This window comes from Anser cygnoides, chromosome 9, assembly GCF_040182565.1.
Source record: "Anser cygnoides isolate HZ-2024a breed goose chromosome 9, Taihu_goose_T2T_genome, whole genome shotgun sequence".
In the NCBI taxonomy this organism is placed as follows: domain Eukaryota; kingdom Metazoa; phylum Chordata; class Aves; order Anseriformes; family Anatidae; genus Anser; species Anser cygnoides.
In genome coordinates this window covers 16,181,621-16,200,078 of record NC_089881.1, presented here as the reverse complement: position 1 = coordinate 16,200,078, position 18,458 = coordinate 16,181,621, and the positions used below count along the sequence as shown (strand labels likewise).

General features: G+C 49.2%; 1 protein-coding gene across 4 annotated transcripts in view; it reads left to right on the top strand.

Annotated features, from left to right (window-relative positions):
- The first annotated feature begins 6,958 nt into the window (after positions 1-6,958).
- Positions 6,959-18,458, top strand: part of LPP (LIM domain containing preferred translocation partner in lipoma) — a 336,281-nt gene continuing 324,781 nt past the window's right edge. For 2 of the 4 annotated variants that reach the window (XM_067002298.1, XM_067002300.1), the window contains exon 1: positions 7,291-7,376. The gene's annotated coding sequence lies outside the window, so the exon portion shown is untranslated. Of the gene's footprint in view, positions 7,097-7,290; positions 7,377-7,672; positions 7,812-18,458 lie in introns of those variants that run through there. The other 2 variants (XM_067002299.1, XM_048076788.2) reach the window with 2 other exon arrangements.

The window sequence follows — 18,458 nt, the reverse complement described above, 5'->3', positions numbered from 1 at the left end:
CAGGGCTGCCGGGGCACGCTGCATCGCCTCCATGTCCCACAGAGGAATGGAGCAGATGGAGCAGCCTTTGGCCAGAGATGCTGTTGGTCAAGGTTAAACACGTGGGTTATAATGGGCCTTAATTTGGTCTATACTTACGTCCTATGAGGTATATGGAGATCTTAGAGTAATTAACGGAGGTAGCGAGTCTGGATTATTATCTGAGTATATTCTCCCAGAGACTTGGAAGTGTAGTTGTCTCCTTTTTATAGATGGTGCGCTGAGGCACAAAGCTCCAGAGTCACTGGGGAGGAACATGTTGGATAAATGTTTCTCATTAGAAAATGTTTATTTGTCAGACATGATTCCTTTCGTGTTGTGTATGTGGGAATGTATCCATTTCAGCAAGACACTCTAGGAATCATTTTCTTGGCATCAGAATGGAATTCCTGGCCAAGATGGTCCTCCATTGTGGCATGGTAATTATTGGGGTGGCTGGGAGACTGCAGGTCAGGCCTTGGAGCTGAGGCTAGCAAGACAGGAAATTAAAGCAGAATGGTGATCTTCAGTAGATTCTGGCACTCTGATTTGTTTTTCATTGTGTGCTTTTTGTCCTTTATTGTAAGGGAGAAAAGTCCTCCAAAAATGTTGAGAACTCCTGTTTTTGTCACAGTAGAGATGGGAAAGTTTCCAGACTCTCAAAGGTATTGGCAAATGGAGGAAGCTCTTTCCAGCTTAGCTCAATCTGCAACTTTCCCAAAGTCCCACAACTGCTCTGCTGCAGAGCAGGATACTTAACTGTGATTTCCTACAATGGAAATGATGGTACACAGGTTGCCCACTCACTAAGCTGAGAATGGGCAAAGCTGGCAACCAAGAACGGGAGACTCAGCACTTTCCTTTTGGCTGTCCACCTTCATTGTTCTTTGTTTAGAAGCTAGTCAGTCAAATTGGTCACACCCCTCTATTCATTCCTTATGCCATCTTAAACTCTTTGCTTCTTTGAGGCTTTAAACTCTTTAGGACTTTTGTAGGAGATGGCTAAGGATTTAGATGCATTCCATGGAAGAGGCCTCCTGAGTCAGCAAACCCAGACCTTTGCTGTTGCACAAGGCAACGTTTTATGGCGCGGAATGTGGGACATCCTGGAACATCCACCTCAAGTCATTCATCTTTGGTGTTAGCCAAACTGCACAGCTTTTGATGTCTTAAACTCTTCCCATCGATCCTGTAGTTCTTACCTCAAGGGTGTCCAAAGCTTAGGGAAACGGAGCTGTCCAGGAGCCAAGCAGAGAGTTCAAGTTTTGTTCGCGTGAAAATCATCAAGAGAAAGACTATGCTACCCTTGTGCAGGGAGGCCAGAAGGTCACTGGTTTATTTTGCAGTCTTGTCAAACAGCTCTTTGATATGTTATTCACCACAGTTCAGATTGTTTTTCATCCAGAATTGTTCTTCTCTTCTCTTCTCTTCTCTTCTCTTCTCTTCTCTTCTCTTCTCTTCTCTTCTCTTCTCTTCTCTTCTCTTCTCTTCTCTTCTCTTCTCTTCTCTTCTCTTCTCTTCTCTTCTCTTCTCTTCTCTTCTCTTCTCTTCTCTTCTCTTTTCATTTTTCACTAGGGGGAATACAATTTTCTCTTCTCCTCCCTTCCTAATATTTCTGATCTCTGTAGCTGTCTCTGTACTACACCCATCTTCCCTGACTGAGGGAGTTACATGTGAAATTCACAGTTGGCACCTCTAGCTTGTAGATATATTTATGTGGCTGTACATATTTTTATGTGCTGGAACTCTACTTTAGTAGAGCCCACAAGACTGATGAGCGAGGCAACATATTTAAAATATACATTTTGTAAATGTGTTAATGACTACATGGGCTATAGGTCCCCGTGGAAATAAGAAAAGGCATTCTTTTAATAAACAATGGAGCGCATCCAGTTTTTCTTCCTACTTAAGTTATTTCCAGCACATTCACTAAAATGCTACCAGATTCAATAATATTTGTCTCTTTCTTGGCTTCTTACATACATAGCTTTCTTCCTTGACAACAAGTCCAAGATTTTTTGGAGCCAAAGCAGGAATGATGATGTGTTTTTGTTGTTGTTGTTGTTCTAACCAGCTGTCTCTGCTCATCTTGCTGTCACTAGGAGAAGACATCTGCTTAGTACATTCAATATTTTTGCTTTGATTCTCAACAGGGAGGTCAGAGCCTATGCAAAAATGTCCCCCAAATTATTTGTTACCACAAACATTTCTTTTAAAGCTGGGGTACTCGTTATGCAGTGTAAATTCCTTAAAGAATTTGACCAATTCTCTTGTAAAACAAAGCACTCATGATTTCACTGCTAAAGTCTGGACATGAGACATTCACATTCTTGCAGGAGCAAGATATCCTGCAAGATACCAGATGGTGCAAATACAAAGTCTAGTGACTTCTGCTTTAATTATATCACATTACTCCGATGAGATACTATAAACTTACTTTTTTTTTTTTTTTTCCAATTTCCCCACTAAACTGATGCCCAGAGAGTGAGGATTCTTAATGAAATTGTCAACTTTACTAATTGTATCTGCTAATTTTATCACATTTCATTAGAAAAATGGTCAAGCAGCAGGGACTAGCAGTATTATGGCTTGCCTGTGGACCTAGAGTGCTAGGCAGTTCTTTCTTCTAGGCACTAGCAACCCTCCTTCTTCATTAACCAAAGATCCAGTCTAGCAAAACACTTCAATCCTTAAATCCAGCCCTGTTCAACAGAACGCTTAAACCTAAGCTAAAATCTCACCGGACTCAAATTGGATTTAAGTATGTCCTTAAAATTAAGTATGCTACACTGGCACATTGCTCAACTACCTTTTTCAGTGATGAGATTTAGCAGTTTTACAAAGCTTTACCATTCTTTCCAAGTGCGGCACAGTTACAGCAGACAGCTATGGAGCAGGGCTGGGAGCAAAGCCTGAAATGAGTGCAGAGGGGTCTATACATTTCTGAAAGACAATAGGAAGGGCCTGAGCTACCCAAAGCTTATCTTTGCCAAGAGTAAAGTGACATGGAATTAATTAGGACTAATTGGCAGGTAAAATGGGGACTTTGGTGAACCATGTGCAACTGAAAGATGTGTACAGAGATGCAGAAGGGTTTGATAACGGGCGCTATCTCTGATATACTAATGAAGTTAAGGAGGGGTTGTTGGAAATTGTATTTCTCGTCAGTGAGAATTCCCTCGGGGTTCTGGCCCAGACTCGATCACTGTCAGTGATCTATGACATCCTAATGCCTGCCCAGCACATGCCTTGCATTCCTGTCTGGATGCAGACATACCTGCAAAATGGAGAATGACAAAACTTGGCCCACTGCTATTCCTAGATTCCCTTTAACAGGCAACAAACATGCATGTATCTCTGAATCAGGAGCATGTACCCTGGTTAGAAATGAATTCAGGCTTGCAGGTTGAGTGTTTTCTTTCCTCTCTGTCTAGCATCCATGCTGGTGTTTCCTCATTCCTTCCCCAGTACCACAGGAATGCTATTGCTGTGAACTCACATTTGGCATGTGCTTCCAAGAACACCCTTTGGAGACCGAAGGGTCAAATGCACCACCACAGCGTGTCTTGATGGGAAGAGGCATCCTCGTGGCAAGGTGGGTGAAAAGTGCTGTGGTTGGGGGCAGAGAAGTCTCCAGTTGATCTAAGGCTAATTGGATCTGATCTTTGTCTGGAAATTAGGCGGCAACTCTCCCAAAAAACACACACTTAAGTGTGTTTTCCAGCCTTTCTGGCTTTTACCCACGGAAGGATTAGTTCACCAGGTGGGCGACTTTCCTGTTGTTCTGGAATTGTTGCTAGCGAGGGAACACGTCAGATCCCCACGATTTCATCTGATTAAGAGTTGAATTGCAGCAAAAATGACTTAGGTTAGAGATAAGGAAAGCTTTTCTAACTGTGAAGCACTGGAACGGATCCTGAAGATATCCTTACGAGCAGACCAGGTGACCATCTGGCAAGTACGATTTAGGCAAAGCTGCTCCATCTTTATGGTGCGAGGGATGAATTACCATGGATTCCCAAGAGCTCTTCCAATCCTGTGTGTGTTTTATTTCTGTTTGTTTGGGTTTTTGTGTGGGGGGTTTTTGTTGTTGTTGTTGTTTTTTCATGGTTTTGCATCCAGAATTTCACCAAGAAGAAGAGACCCAGACTCTGAAAAATGAGGTTTCATCTGCTGACTTCTGGAAACTTTGTACAGAATCCCTTTGCAAATAATCTGGTGGGAGGTTTTACTTCGGGCTGGTTGTGGTGTGTCCTTTCTTGCACAGGAAGAGTGCAGCACAGAGCCTGCATGCGTGCTTTGGGCTTATAAGAGCTTCTGGAGACACAGGAAGGTGAACTGACTGGTCTAAAGTCATACAACACAGGAAAAGTAGGAACAGAGGCCAGGTTTCCAGGCTTCAAGTCATGTACCTTAACCACTAAAATACTTCATTTCCTTGAATTAATATTGGCCCATGCTGACTCTTGTATTACTGCCTCCTGAGTGGCCTATGCAATGTAAGGCATTTCAGTCTTTTGCTGTTTAATTCATTTTGCTGCTATGGTGCAGGGTGCGGTAGATATTACCAAAGGAATGATCGCACGTTGCCAGTATTTTTGATTCTTTCCAGGCAAAGAGTAGATTTTCACAGCCAGGCTCAACACCTTGAAGTTTCTACTTTCATTTCCAAAATGTATGATATTGGTCATGATAGGAAATTGAAAAAATAGAAAATTCACACAGTGCTTGACAAGGCAGTGACCGTTCTGGGCTGCATGTTACAAGGGTAATGGGCTGGGAATCAAACTTCCACCGCTGTGCTGCAGAGGATTAGTCACAGTTCACCTACCTGCAAAACGGAGGTAGTGGGAGTACTATCTCACAGTTTGGAGGCCCAAAGCTTAAAATTGTTGAGATCATTCAAAGGAGGCTGCTATGGACGTGCAAAGTATCCTCTCTTCTGCTAACGCGACTGGAAAATTGCATAAGCTTGATGGATAAAGAAGCAATAATTGTTGGATATGGGACAAGGAAAATATTTGACCACTGGTTTTCTCTGAAATACTAAATGGAGAACACTTGTCTCTCATCTTGGGCCAAACAGTTTTCTTTTAGTTTTTAGCCGCTTCCCCTAGATACTAGTTGATATAACACAAGGACTGTTGCAGATTTGCAAAAGAGAATTTCATGAAGAAAATAAAAAAAAAAAAAAAACACGCAACAATTCCTCTGTAAATCCGCTTCTCTGGAGCACTACAAATCAGGACTCTGGCGAGAGCCACACCATGCTGAGACTGACAACCATTAGCGCCAGCGAGTCCCTCGTGATGACTGCCTGACCTCTGCAGCAGAAAATACCATCAGGAGCATTCCTCGGAGTGCAATGAAGGAGCATGGCCTTGCAGCCTGGTGGTCTGGAAGGAGACACTTGAGCTGTAGCATCCCGCGGGCAGGAACTGAAGCCAGGCCTGCAGGGCCTTGGGCAAAGCCTTTGGCCACGCAGCCAGTGCCAGTGCTCCAGCCTTGCCCAGCAGTGCTTTAGGAAGCAGCCACGTTTGTCTTTCACAACAGGCCACGCTCGCAGTGTTATTGGCACTCTAGGTACACCTACAGCATGGGGCCCTAGTGACTCATGCGCTATTCTGCTTTGGTGTTGGATCTCAGCAGGGTTTAAACACGGGGTAGGCGGCTAGGACAAGGCTAAGGTATTTCTAGTCACAGTGCTTAGAAAACTTCTGTGATGGGACTGAAAGGCTCGCACGGATTTAGCTGCATGATGGCATCTGGCCTCGGCAGTCCTCCCCGTCCCTCTACAGGAATTTAGCACCCCTGGTGCAGGAGGCCAGCACAGGACACCAAATAAACCACAGACAGATCATTTGCAGCAAGGACTGAATGTGGGATACGACACAATTCCTGTGCTGTGGAGCCTGCTGGGGAAGGGGTGCCCCTAAGGGTGCAGCAGCAGCTTCTGGGGTCTCCGATCCGCCAGAGTGCGCGGGTCCATCCTTCCTTGTTTCAGACGCTTGAGCAGCCAGGGAAGGGCGGGGGAGGCTGGATCAGAACTCCATACTTCAGCTTCTCAAGTCTTTTAGGCACTTAACGTCCTTTTTTGGGTCCTTACGCGCAGACTTTCCCTCCTGGGGCTCTTAAGCGGCGACTGCGGACATTAAAGCTGGTAATGGGGCAAGATTGTAAACATCTTCTGAAAGTACACAGCAGAGCCCTTTATTGTCAAAGCGAAATACATTTAGAGCGCTTAAAAACTCATCCAGAAATCTCTTTCCAAATGAGTAAGGCTTGGCAGCTCTCCCCTCGGCCGCCTGAACGCAGCGTAACCCTTCTGCCTTCCCCTGCTCTTCAGGGCAAACCCAGTCCCAGGCTACAAAACTGCAGAGACCCAACCTCGCTACGCCAGGGGTAACATTCCGTTATAAAAACGATCACACTCAAAATCTGAATTATTTTAATTGCAGTTCTTGTAAATAGCCACAAAACAATCACACCGAGAGATCAGAAAATGCAGTTTCCCTTCCCCCCTTCTCCTTAGCATGCTCGCCAGGTTTTGTTTTGCATCTCCGAGCAAGACAAGACCCTTTATTGCAACCCCCACCATCCTATCCCTCCCCCCAACCCTTTTTTAACGCGGCTGGGGAAGAAAGAGGGGAAAATTCGGGAGAAACACCCCAAAAAGCATAGCACAAAACTTCCTCGCGAAAAAAAGTTGAATACCACGAGCATGCCGCGGGGCTGGGCGAGGGGGGTGGGGGGTATAGCGAGGGCATTTTTGGGGCTCCCCACCCCGACTTTTAGGGCGATGCCGGCAGGGTCGGTGCCGGTAGCTGCCGCCGCCCCCCCCCCCCCCCCCCCCCCCCCCCGCCGTGCGGCCGCCCCGGCCCCAGCCCCGGCCCCAGCCCTTACATGGCCAAATGTGCCTGCGGGGAAAGGCAGGAATTTTGGGGCCTTGACGTCAGCCCCGGGCAGAGCTCAGCAGCCCGGCGGGGCGGGAGGCAGCGGCGGCCGCTTTCGCTTTTTGTTTCGGGGGCGTCCCTCGGAGCTCGGGGCTCCCAGCCCACCTCCTCCGCCCGGAGGGGAGGTAAGGGGGCGACGGGGGGGAGCGGGGGGGTGCTGGGGATGCCGGATGGGGGGAGATGGGGGGGGGGGCAGAGGGGCTGCGGAGGGGCCGGGGGAAGAGGAAGAGGAGGAGGAGGAGGAAGAGGAGGGCAGCCGCGCCGGGGCGGAGCGGGGCGGCCCCGGGCGCCCCCCCGGCCCCAGCCCCGCCCCGGGGCCCACCCCCGCCGCCTCCTCCCGCCGCCGCCGCCGCCGCCGCGCTCGCCTCCGCCGCCTCCTCCTCCTCCTCCTCCTCCCCCCCCGAGGTATCGTTGCGAATAATAACTTGCCCCCTTCCTCTTCTTCGCCCCCCCCGCCGAGGCAGCTGGGCAGCAGCTGGAGCCCCCGGCCGGAGCTGGGCGGGGGGGGGGGGGGGGGCAGCGGCTGGCTCCTCCCCGTCCCCCAGTTCCCCCCCTCCATACCCGGGGCGAGCTCGGTGGTGGGGCGGGAGCAGTTCCCGGGGTGGGCCGGGGAAGGGTGGGAAGAGCTCCCGGTGCCCCCCCAAAGCCCCTTCCCCGGGCCCTGCCGCCCGCAGGTGCACCTGGCCCCGGGGGGGGTGGGGGGGGAGCACGGGGGTGGCGCTGCCCTGGCGGGCACCTCGCCCGGCCCGACCCCCGGCCGGCTGTCGGTAGTAAATAATAAGTAGAGCAAAGCCCCAGCAGCTTTTTATACACCCGGGGAGGCCCACCCTTCCCAAACAGGTAAGTACGTAGAAATTTCCCACACCCTTACGTCACCCAGAGCTTTTTTCTTTCTTTTTTTTTTTTTTCTTCCCTCCCCCCCCATTTAATTTTTGCCCTCCCCTTTCAAGCAGACAAATCTTATTCCTGCCATTGTTCGGGAGCGATCTCCACGCCCTGGGGCTGTGCTTGGGAGAAGGCAGTGCTCCGGAGTAGGAGGTGTTGATGGAGAAAGCTCCCACTGTAATTGCTCTGGCTACTGTACCTCGAGGTGCAGCATGGCCCCACGGCTGGGTTGTGCTGCCTTCTTCTGATTTGTTTTCCTTTGATTTCTGCACCCACGTGAGGTGGCTTTTTGGCCCAGCTGTTTGGTTTTGGGGTTGGGTTCCTGTTTGGTATCTGTCTGTGACTTGAGTGACTTGGTCACACGAAGTATTAAGAGTTTGTGGAAACTGCCAGGCTGGCTGATCCGTCTTCCTACACATCCGCGACACCTTGGCCCCTGTGCAGAAAGTGGTTTTGACCCCTGTGGAGTGTGAGGTCTCACACAGGAGTCTTCATTTTGGGGAAGTGATCTAGATTTGAGAGATTCTTTCCTTACGGGACTCACTTTCCTGTAGGATGCTTATACCTTCCAGGAGTGGTTTTTGGGACCAAATCTGAGAGCGAGCAGGGAGTTCCTGCGCACCTGGGAGTCATATAGCAGGTGGTGGCCCACCAAGTAATTGCCAATGTGGGACCTGAGGAAGGCAGGGGAACACCTGGAGCCAGAGAATAGGACACAACATTTCATCTGCACATTACCAACGCAGTTGTTCGCACTGGAAAACGTGGCTTGCTGTCCTGCGTGCAGCCCAGCCTGCTGCGCAACAGAGCGGGCTCGGGATGCGAGGAACTTTCTGGTTCTCCACGCCCTCACTGCAGCAGGACTAGCCCAGACAAGGCTAAATAATGCTCCAGGAGACGGGATTTCCCTCAGGAAATATTTCCATCTGAGGATAAAATGTATTGTGTAAAACTTTTTGCTGCCTATTGGCCTACTGTGTCTCCTGCTGATACTTCATCCCATTCACCTCACCCGTGACACTTCATCCCGTTGCTCCTGAGTTTGTTAGCGCTGTTATTCCCCTCTTTCAGTTCCTTAGCCCTTGTTGGAGGGTCTTTCCCTAATGGGACAGGCTGTCAGCGGGTGACAGTGTGGGTGGTGGCTCTAGGGCCGCCTGGCAGTGAGCCCCTAACTTTGCTGTCTTGCCCTGCAAAATGGTGGTGCTGCCTTCAGTCCTGCTGTCCTGTAATCATTGAGTTCTGTACCTGGTCTGGGATGGTGGCGGTGCTAAATCTGTCAGTGATGGCGCTGGCAGCTCTCCTGCCATCAGGTGCCTGCTGCACCTCATGGGCTCTTCTGCCGCCCTGGTGCTGGAGGCCCCGAGTGGAGCTGAAGGTCGGCGTAGGCTTTTTGGGTGCCTCTTGGTTGGTGCCTGGACATGGGCAGAAGGCGTGAAGTGACTTGGCACGTTGGTAATTTTTTTAGGCCTGCTTGCCAAAGTCCAGGCCCACCCCATGTGCTCCATGGAGGCCACGGGTCTACAGGCCCTGCGTGCGTCCCATGGTGCCAGCGGTCCTGCTGTCCAGAAGTCTCTATCAGAGGTGCATGTCCTGTGTAGGCCGCAGGGTAAGCTCCTGGGTGTAAATGCGGGACATGTCCATGAAAGTGAAGCTAAAACAGTTTCTTATGGCAGCTTCTGTGGGTACTGCAAAAAAAGTTCCCAAGCTGCAGTGATTCGCTGCTGTTACAATCTCATGTAAAACCAGGGCAGACCAGCAAAAATGTGCCTCTAGACTGGTGGGCCAGGAGTGGTTTTCAGATCCAATATCCAAACGATCACAGCAAGGGTACAGAAGATCCCAGGTGCTGTTTTGCTGCCTTGTGTTGTGGAAACTTGCAGAGCAAATTGGACATCAAAGTGCGTTGTTCTGAAAATCATTTTCAGCTGTGCTGCATTTCTGACAGGTGATGGGCTGCTCTCTTACCAGAATCAGGATCTGGTGTAGCGTAAGTCAAATTTCCAAATAATAAGTGCAGATTCAGTTGTGCAGTGCTTGCCAAAGCACACGTTCCCCTAGGATGTTAGGGGATGAAGCTCCAGAGCTGGAGCAGCGAGTTGGTGCTCAGCTACAGTCTCAGCGGAGCTGAAGTGCTTTTAAATACCTAATGATCATCAGTATATATTTTTAATTACAACATAAGTTGATTACAACGTAAGTACCAATTACAGTATGGTCAGAGTGGAGACACCAGTCACTTGATTTCAAAGCCTGGCTGTTGCCTTGCTTGTTATTGTTGCTGCTTGGGTTCATCAGTGTAATGTCTGACGAAAAACTGAAGTGACTCCCTCCTACTTTGTGAAGTCTGGTGGAGAATGTATGTGGTCTTGAATAGGGATAGTAGAAATGCTGGGAAGCTGGAAAACGCAAGGGAGTTTGATCGACAGTTTGGGATTGCTCCTATGGAAAGAACACGCATTAGAAAGGTGTCACAGAGTTGATGAACGAATGATGAATTTGTGGAAAAAGGGGTCTCTGTTCCTTTGTAGTGGTGCTTGTGAGATGTTGGAGCCAAGATGAAAGCGGCTGATTGAAAGCGAAGAAAAGTAAATGCTTTTCCATGTAGGTGTAACTAAAAGGTGGAATTTATCATGGAGAACGTTGCTGAGGACAAGAATGTAGCCAAGTCTGGAAAGAAGATAGGACAGCTGTACGACTATCAGGTACATTCAGAGGTTTGCCAGTTAATAGTGTTGCCGCTTGTATCCTAAACATCTAATTGGAAAGAAGAGACCATTTCACGCAGGTTTCTCTGAAACTTTTGATGACTGTAGCTGGAGAAAAGCAGTAGCTTGGGTGAGTGACAAATGGTTTGCAATAAGACAGTTTCCATGCGTCTGTGGAAACACATACCCTCAGGGTGCCTACAGTGGCTTCTCTGTTCCTTTGCCCATCATGGTTGTGTGAACAATGCATACTCGGTGGCATTTCAGTCCTTGTCGGGTGTCTGAAAGCAGTGCCTTTCTCCTAATAAACTCACTTGTCCGCTGGGATTCACTCACGGGCTGGTGGCTGGTCCTCTGTGCTCTTCACCCTGCAGCCTTTGGCTGCCTGAAGACTCCTGCAGCTCTGGGAAACCCTTCAGGTGCGGGGAAGTCTGAACAGTCATCCCTGAGGATGCCCTGAGAGGTTCTAGAGGTGACATAGTGATGACAAAGATGTGTATTTCCTTTAGGTACGTCTGTGTCTCTAAGGCACGTTACTTTTTAGACTGAGGAGACGGCAGGGAAGCAACATGAATACAAATTCCTGTCTATGTGATCTGCTGGGAGTCTGAGATCCAGCACCTGTGCTCGCTATATGCATGCGTGAGCAAGACAGCGGGACTCTCACCTTCTTGCAGTCCTCCACAGCCTGTTTTCTTACCCCGGTAACTTCATTATCTCCCTCTGCTCTCACAGCAGGGTAATTCTGCTAAAAGCTAGAGAGCTTACTGGAACTGCAGCCACGTTTGAAAAGCAAGCAGGAGTGGGGGAGACAGAAACCATAGCTTATCTGAGGATGTGGGTTATCTAAGAGACGGATTTGCAAGGAACAATACCTTTAAAGAGTGTGGGTTACGTATAGGAAAACAGAGGGCTTGAAATTAACTTTATGAACAACAGTTCCAGAGGAGGTATTGGAGGCAAGATGTTGCAGTCAACTTCCACACGTACATTGGGCCTCTCCGAAGGGCGGTGCCGGTAAAGTATGAAGAGCTCAATATTTTCCTCCTTTTAATTTTGGGAGCTTTTTGTTTTGTAAAACAGAAACAAACAGAGAAGAGAAAACAACAAATCAAACCGAAAACCACAGACCAAAAAAACCCCACAAAGTTAAAAAGCTTTTGACAGCTTGCGCCTGCCCAGGGAATGGGGGTTAGCTGGGTGCAGGGCTCCAGTCTTTCTGTTCCTCCTACTTCTGGGCACAGCAAGCAGGTAGGGTTCATAATGTTTCTAACCAAACATGAAAAAAAATGCTACCCACATTTAATCGTTGTTATTAAGGTTACTGGTAGAGACACCTCAGTAGGGACTCGGCTTTTATCTCAGAAGAGTTGGTTTCGATCACGTTCTGAGCAAGCGCGAGAGCTGGCATGAAAATCATCATTTTAAGTAGCTGTCAGCAAGTCTCTGTCATTTTAGGTTGTTGGTATCTGTTGTTGGGATCTGTGGGTGACAGTGACACACGTGTGAGTCACTCATAAGCGCTCCCGAACTATTGCAATATGCTCAAGAAAGGAAAACAAACATCGGTGGAGTTGTGGGCTGCTGATAACCTTTTCTTAGAAAAAGATACAAGCTTTTGAGCATTGCAGACTCAGTGAGGATGTTTACTGCAGCCCTTGATGCCGTAAGGGAACCTTGTAATACAGAGATTCCTCAATAACCCCATAAATAACTTTGTTTGTTCTGGAGGGGGTCGTGATGCTTGTGGGTCTCCGCCAGCGTTGTGCCAGTTTTGGCTCAGTGTGATAGAGCCGACCAGCCCTCGTTGGGTTTTCCAGGTTAGTTGGAAGGGATCCCATTTTGCACGTAAATGGGTTTACACATTTGAGCATCCTCTGAGTAGGGGCCGTTCAGCTCTCGGCTGCCTTCATCTCCCTGCTACCACTGCCCAGTGATGCTTCAAGGCAGGCAAACTTCTGCCAAATCTTGGATGATTGTGCCGCCAGTGGAATAGTTAGTTGAGATTTAATATGGCCATTATCTTTAGGTAATAAAATATCAACTAACTTGCCATAACTATCTTGTTTAATGTCTATTAAAAGCCCCACATACTTCATTGACCGGGTGAAATTTAATAGAAGTTCAGCTAAGCATTTATTGCTTATTTAATTTAAAAATAAGTTGATCTCCGCAGTTGGTAACAGGCACTGAGGATTTAATTAACATTCAGTAATCTACCCTGTTAGCTCTGAATTACACAGTCAGGTCTTGTTTATGCATCAATTTGTAACTCCCCCCTCCTCTTCAGGCTGGTGGATGCCATTGTCAGGAGCTGCAGTTGTTTCCTCTTCTCCCTCCTCCTGGGCTCCTGATCTCTGCTCCAGCCCAAGCCTCTGCCAAGTCTGCGAAGCGGGGATCGTACGTAGCACTGCTCGGTGACCAGCACCCTGCTGCTTTTTGGGGGCTCCCTGGCAGCCTGGCCGGTTGGGCGAGGCAGGAAGGATGGGGGAGGCTGGTAGATCCTGGCACAGCCCTTCGAGAAGGGGCTGTGGGCCCAGCGGGATGGGTACAGGTGCTTTGCGTGATGAGTTAAAAGCAGCCCGGCTCCATGCTTTAGTTAAGCACAGCAGAACAAATGTAAAATACATCCTCTAGGGCTTTTTCAGCAACGAAGACGTCTGCGTGAAACTCAGGTCAGTGAGTTTTCTGCAGGGAAACTCAGAGTGTTTGTTTCACAGGTGACTTGCAGCTGGTGCTGCTGCGGTCCCTGTGCTAATTGCACCCAGAGCGCTGTGCCTTGTGTCTTGGCAGCGTGTGCGCATCTTCCATGTGCTGCGTGCACGTACCCCGAGGAGCTCTCTCTGTTTCAGCAGTTTATTACCTCACCTTAACAGACTCGAATTACTCTACTTAATGAGGCAAGCTTGAATGAAGGCGAGGAGTCTCTCAGACAGTGCGCTTTGCAGGGACTGGGTTGGGAGGGTGATTGGATTAGCAGCTGATAAGTGGTTGCAGCTCCAGCTGCCGCAGCTCCCCTGCCTGACTTGCTCCGGTGTTCGTGTTGCAGCTCAGCCCCAAAGGAGATCAGCTGGCTTCAGTTTAACACACCTCATGGCTTGAGGTAGAGGCTTGATTTGCTTTTCATGGGTTTGGACAAATCTTGAGAGATACCTCAAGCTATTAGCGTGGCCAAGACAAGCCTTGAATCTGGTTTGCCCAAGAGAAGCAGATAGCGATTGCCCCAGCCACGTGGCATCTCTGTAGTTAATTACAAGTGATGCACTTGGTTAAAAGAACGGTGGTAAAGCTGCAAAGTCCAAGTGCTTCAAAGCTACAAAATGCCAGGATGAAGGCTGTCAATGAAGCCTTAATTTGCTGCCCTCTCCCCCCCCCCCCCCCCCCCCCCCCCCAAAGTGGGTATTATGATATAGCCACTTAATTGCCAGGGCACCTACTCTTTGTGCTCAGAAGGGAAGGTGATGCTTAATGAGCACCTATTCAGCTTCTTTTCTTTCTGTGCAGCGTATGGCCCCAAGCCTTATTTACTACATACCGTTCAAACAGAGGGCTGAAAGCAGAATTATTAATTTCCTTTTCTGCTTTTCTGGAGAGCTCTCCGCTCTTTCGTTGGAGCGCTCTGCAAGTCGGGGTGACTATTTTTGCGGTGCCCTCCTGAGGCGGAGGAATATTGTTCTTGCTGTTTTACCGATGGGACACCGAGGCTTGGTGAGGAGCGAAGCTGGGAGTCTCACATCATCCCTGACACTGAAATCCAAAAGAAGGAAGCCAGTCAGACCAGGGTCGCTTGCTTTAGTTTGCAGTCATAACTGATAATCAGAGAAAAACGGTTGAAAAGAATTGTTTGTAATTACAGACTGAGTTTAGCATCCTTTTCACCCAGCTCTGGAGATTACTCTGAACCGCTCAGTGCAGTTACATCTATCTTTACAGTCCATCTCCCTCATCTCTGCTGCTTTTATCTTCCTCTTATGTGTTATCATCATCCCTGACTGGGGGCAAGGGCCGTACGTACTGTGTGTGGGTCTCAAAGCACCTGGCTTAGGATGGAAGCTGGGCTTTGCCTCTGGCATTTGGAAACCAGGGCAGCTTACTGCTGTTGGATCTGCAGTGGGAAGGGGAAGTCCAGAAATAAACCACAAAAATGGTTAAGGTCCGGGTGATATTTATGTATAATAATGTATTTCGAGGAATATAATTGGGATAATGGAGACTTTAGATCATCTGTTGTACATTTCTCAGTGGCTTGTTTTCCTGTGTACAGTAAAAGTGCCATTTTTAAGGTAGTTTAGGCTTGCTTTAGAGCTGTAGTGCTTCTCTGTCGCTTCTCGTCCAACAGACTATTCTGTGGGAGAACTGCCTATTCTTGCGATGCCTATTCTGCCTTCCCTAGCACAGTTCCACTTTGGTGCGCTCACAGAGGCTCCTCTTCTTTCCTGAGTTCCCGGGGATGTGCAGAGCAGCGCTTGGGAAACGCAGCACTGCATCTTTGCCATTTAAGGAGGGCTTGGTGAACCGTCTGCATAGTAAGTCTGAAATTCAAGTGCGTGAGTAATCCAGCTGAACTCTCTGCAGCTACTTGTGTGCCTAATGATAAGCAAGGGTTTAAGTACGTTCCCGAAACAAAATCCTAATTTGCTTCAAATGCAGACAAGGAAGAAACAAAGGGCAGAAGTGTTAAAAGTCAGCTCGGGAGATGTCTGGCTTGGTTTCTTATGAAACAATGCTGTAGCATGCAGACTGGCAGTGGCCTTGTTGCAATAGACACCCTCATACGGTGCAGGAGATGACGCTGTGAACGAGGCAGACAAGTTGCAAACCTCTAATAGTGGCATTAAGCGATGAATTGTGAGTCAGAAGTGTATCTCAGAGGTTAGGAACAACACCTCGCACCTCTGTGCTACTGTAGGGGTGAGGGCAGTGTTCTTGGCACATAACGCCTCTTCCAGTGTCTCCCTTGGCATACGAGAATTGGGAGTGAGGCCAGAGCAGCAGGTGAGCTTCAAGCAATACAAGTGAGCGTGCCTTTCCAAGGCACTCCACCCACCCCGGTATTCGAAGTGTCCAGGGCAAAGGATGGCAGCTTGTGAAGTGCCACAGCTCCTCGTTTCGTTGCTCCTGGTGCAGCGTGTTTTACTCTGCTGCGTGGGAGAGCTGTGAGCTCGGGGTGTGCGTGTGTTTGGAGGCTGTGGAAATCAGTGGAGAGCTGGAGAAGGAGCTATGAGAGCAGTGTTCGCTTCCTTACTGCACACAGGGATCCCTGCAGGGCGTCTTCATTTGTGAGTTATTCTGCGTGAGGTCAGCTCCCATCCCCACACAGCACTCCCAATAGATTCGCGCCTTTCTGTGATTTCCCCCACCTCCTTTTTTTTTTGTTGTTTTGTTTTATATGTAGGTATCTCACTGAGGATACAAGGCAGACAGGTTGGCATCACCTCCCCTTTGCACTGCCTGTAATGTAACCCAGAGTAAAAAAAGAGAGCCGTCCTGCTCCAGGGTGTTCCAGTGATCATCTGTGCAGGTGGTGTCCCACCTCGTCTGGGGTCAGGACACTCACAGGGGTGTCATACCCATACCCGCACCACTCATTCCCTGCCTGCTGGAGTTTCATCTGTGCGGTAGCCCAAGCCTTTGATCTGTGTGCGCCCATTTTTTTTTTTGCCTGGGGTGGTGTTTTAGCTCTTGCCTTGTGCTGTCACGTGCAAGAAGCGCGAAAGTGATCTGCTTGCTCCAGCTCTGCTGTGTTGAAGGCCGCTGTCTGCCTGCGTCAGCTGCTCCCCATACCTTGGAGGTAAATTGCAGTGAAGCAGGAGCAACCTTAGGTTTTTTTTTTTTTCAACAGCTCTTGATAAATTTCTCATGTCTCAGATGGGTTGATTCATACCTGGTTAAGGGTGTGCCCTACTTCATGGGTGGAACTGGATGTACAAAGGTAGCTCTGTATTATCAGGAACCCCCCGTTGGATCATCTGGTCTAGTTCCAGCTGTTTCGGTGACTGCACCTTTTAGGACAGGAATATTCTGTGTTTGTTTTAGTTGTGCACGTTCTACCTGCCATGTAATGAATGGAAACGGTTCCAGATGCTCTCGATCTCCAGAGCAAGACAAGGCCTATCCATCTCATGAACGACATGAGTAATTGTGGGCCCGGCGTTCGTACTTCCCAGCGCTCCTGATTACCCTTCTCTTTATTTTTTGCTCCCATATTCCACGGTCGCTGTTGTCTTGCGTTGTCCATGTCTCTTAGCTATGAAGGTAGCATCTTGGGTGAGCCTGTTTGTGATGGTACCCACAGGAGAGTAGCGAGCCTGCCAAGCCGTGCCTGCCGGAAACCTAAACCTGAGCAGGGGCTGCACCCGCAGAGAGCAGCGTGGGGGTCAGGGGAGCTCCAGCCCCGGGAGGTGACGACAACCCGGAGAGTGCTGAGAGAAGAGCAGAGCAATTGGCTTGGGGACAGAGAGACTGATTGTGAAGGAAGATGAAAAGGATGTAAAAAGTGTGTGTTAGCAGAATGTGACTAAGATGGAGACCTGATAAGTACTGAAATGTCTCTGCGGAGGGAAGGAGAGCGGTAGCTGCTGGCAGAGCAAAGCCCTCTGCCTAGGACTTGCAGCTGGGTGCAAAGCAATTCTGAGTCACAGGAATATAAGGCTCCTGTAGCCCTGCCATCACAGACAATTACCGTGCATAATCCTTTTTGCAAAGTTGCTCAGGTCCATCTGAGACATAGCTGTGCTCTTCTCTGTTCTTCCCAGGGAGCTTGTCTCCCTCAGTGCTCTTTATCGTGGCTTCTGAGCTGTGCAGCTCCTCCGTTCATTCCTCAGCGCTTAGTCACAGGAGGTTTTTGTGGGAGGGAGGGACACCCATGAGAAATGTGTAACTTGATGCAAAGTCCCTTGCCACGAGGAATTTGGGTGGCTGATCTGCTACAGAGTGGCCTGGTGGAGCCCGCTGGAGACCCGTGGGGCTGTGAGTCTGTGTGACCTGCAAGCCCAGGGGCTTGAGATAACGTGGGTTTCTCTGTAAGAGGTCAACCCATACAACATTTGGGGGTTCCTGGTGGATTTGCCCTATGCCAGCTCGTTTACAAAATTAACTTGTGCAATTGGATGGGGGTGAAGTGGAGAAGGGGAGCAACAGGGCTCACTTAAACTGCCTGCGATTGAAAGTAGGCTGTAAACTGTAGGAGGACCTCGTGCCTCTGTCCTGGCTCCAGAAAGGGAAATCTGGCAGGGGAGATAGGGCCATATGTGCAAATACAGCCTGTGGGTTTAGGTCTCGGTCCAGCACTCACGTCCATAAATAGGTCAGGCCCTTCCTTACGATAGCATTTGTGTGCACTTTGCAAACACGAACCAACTAATCCCAGCAGATGTTTGGCAGCATGGTGAGCCCACAAGGAAGTTAAATATCATCGCGCTTTGCTAGAGAGGTGCCCGGGGTTCAAGCAGCACCTGCTCAAAGAGCACGTCTGAGCTGGGATGGTTTGGGGGCTCTGTGGGCTCAGCTTTGCATAGCACCTGCCCCCGTTACATCGCGGCTGTGTGCAGGCTGAGTGTGTCCCCAGTGACATCGAATGCACGGCGTCCTTCAGCTTTCGAGGGGGGAGATGGGATTTAGACCTACGTTGGCACGTGCACACTTCATCAAAACCCGAAGAAAAGGAGGTGGCGGTGGATTTTGTTTGCTGCCTGCCTTTCTCCACGTGCTGACGTGCCCGGCTCATTGTTGGCGCTGTGTGAAGGCACGGTGTTCGTGGCTAGCCTGATTCATTTGCTCGCCTCCCTCTCCTTCCCCAGGCAGGAATGGTTAGGTTTGAGATCCGTGACACCCCGTCAGCTGCCAGAGAGAACACTGAGCACCAGGGCACTTCGCTACACCGGCTTTGCCTGCATGG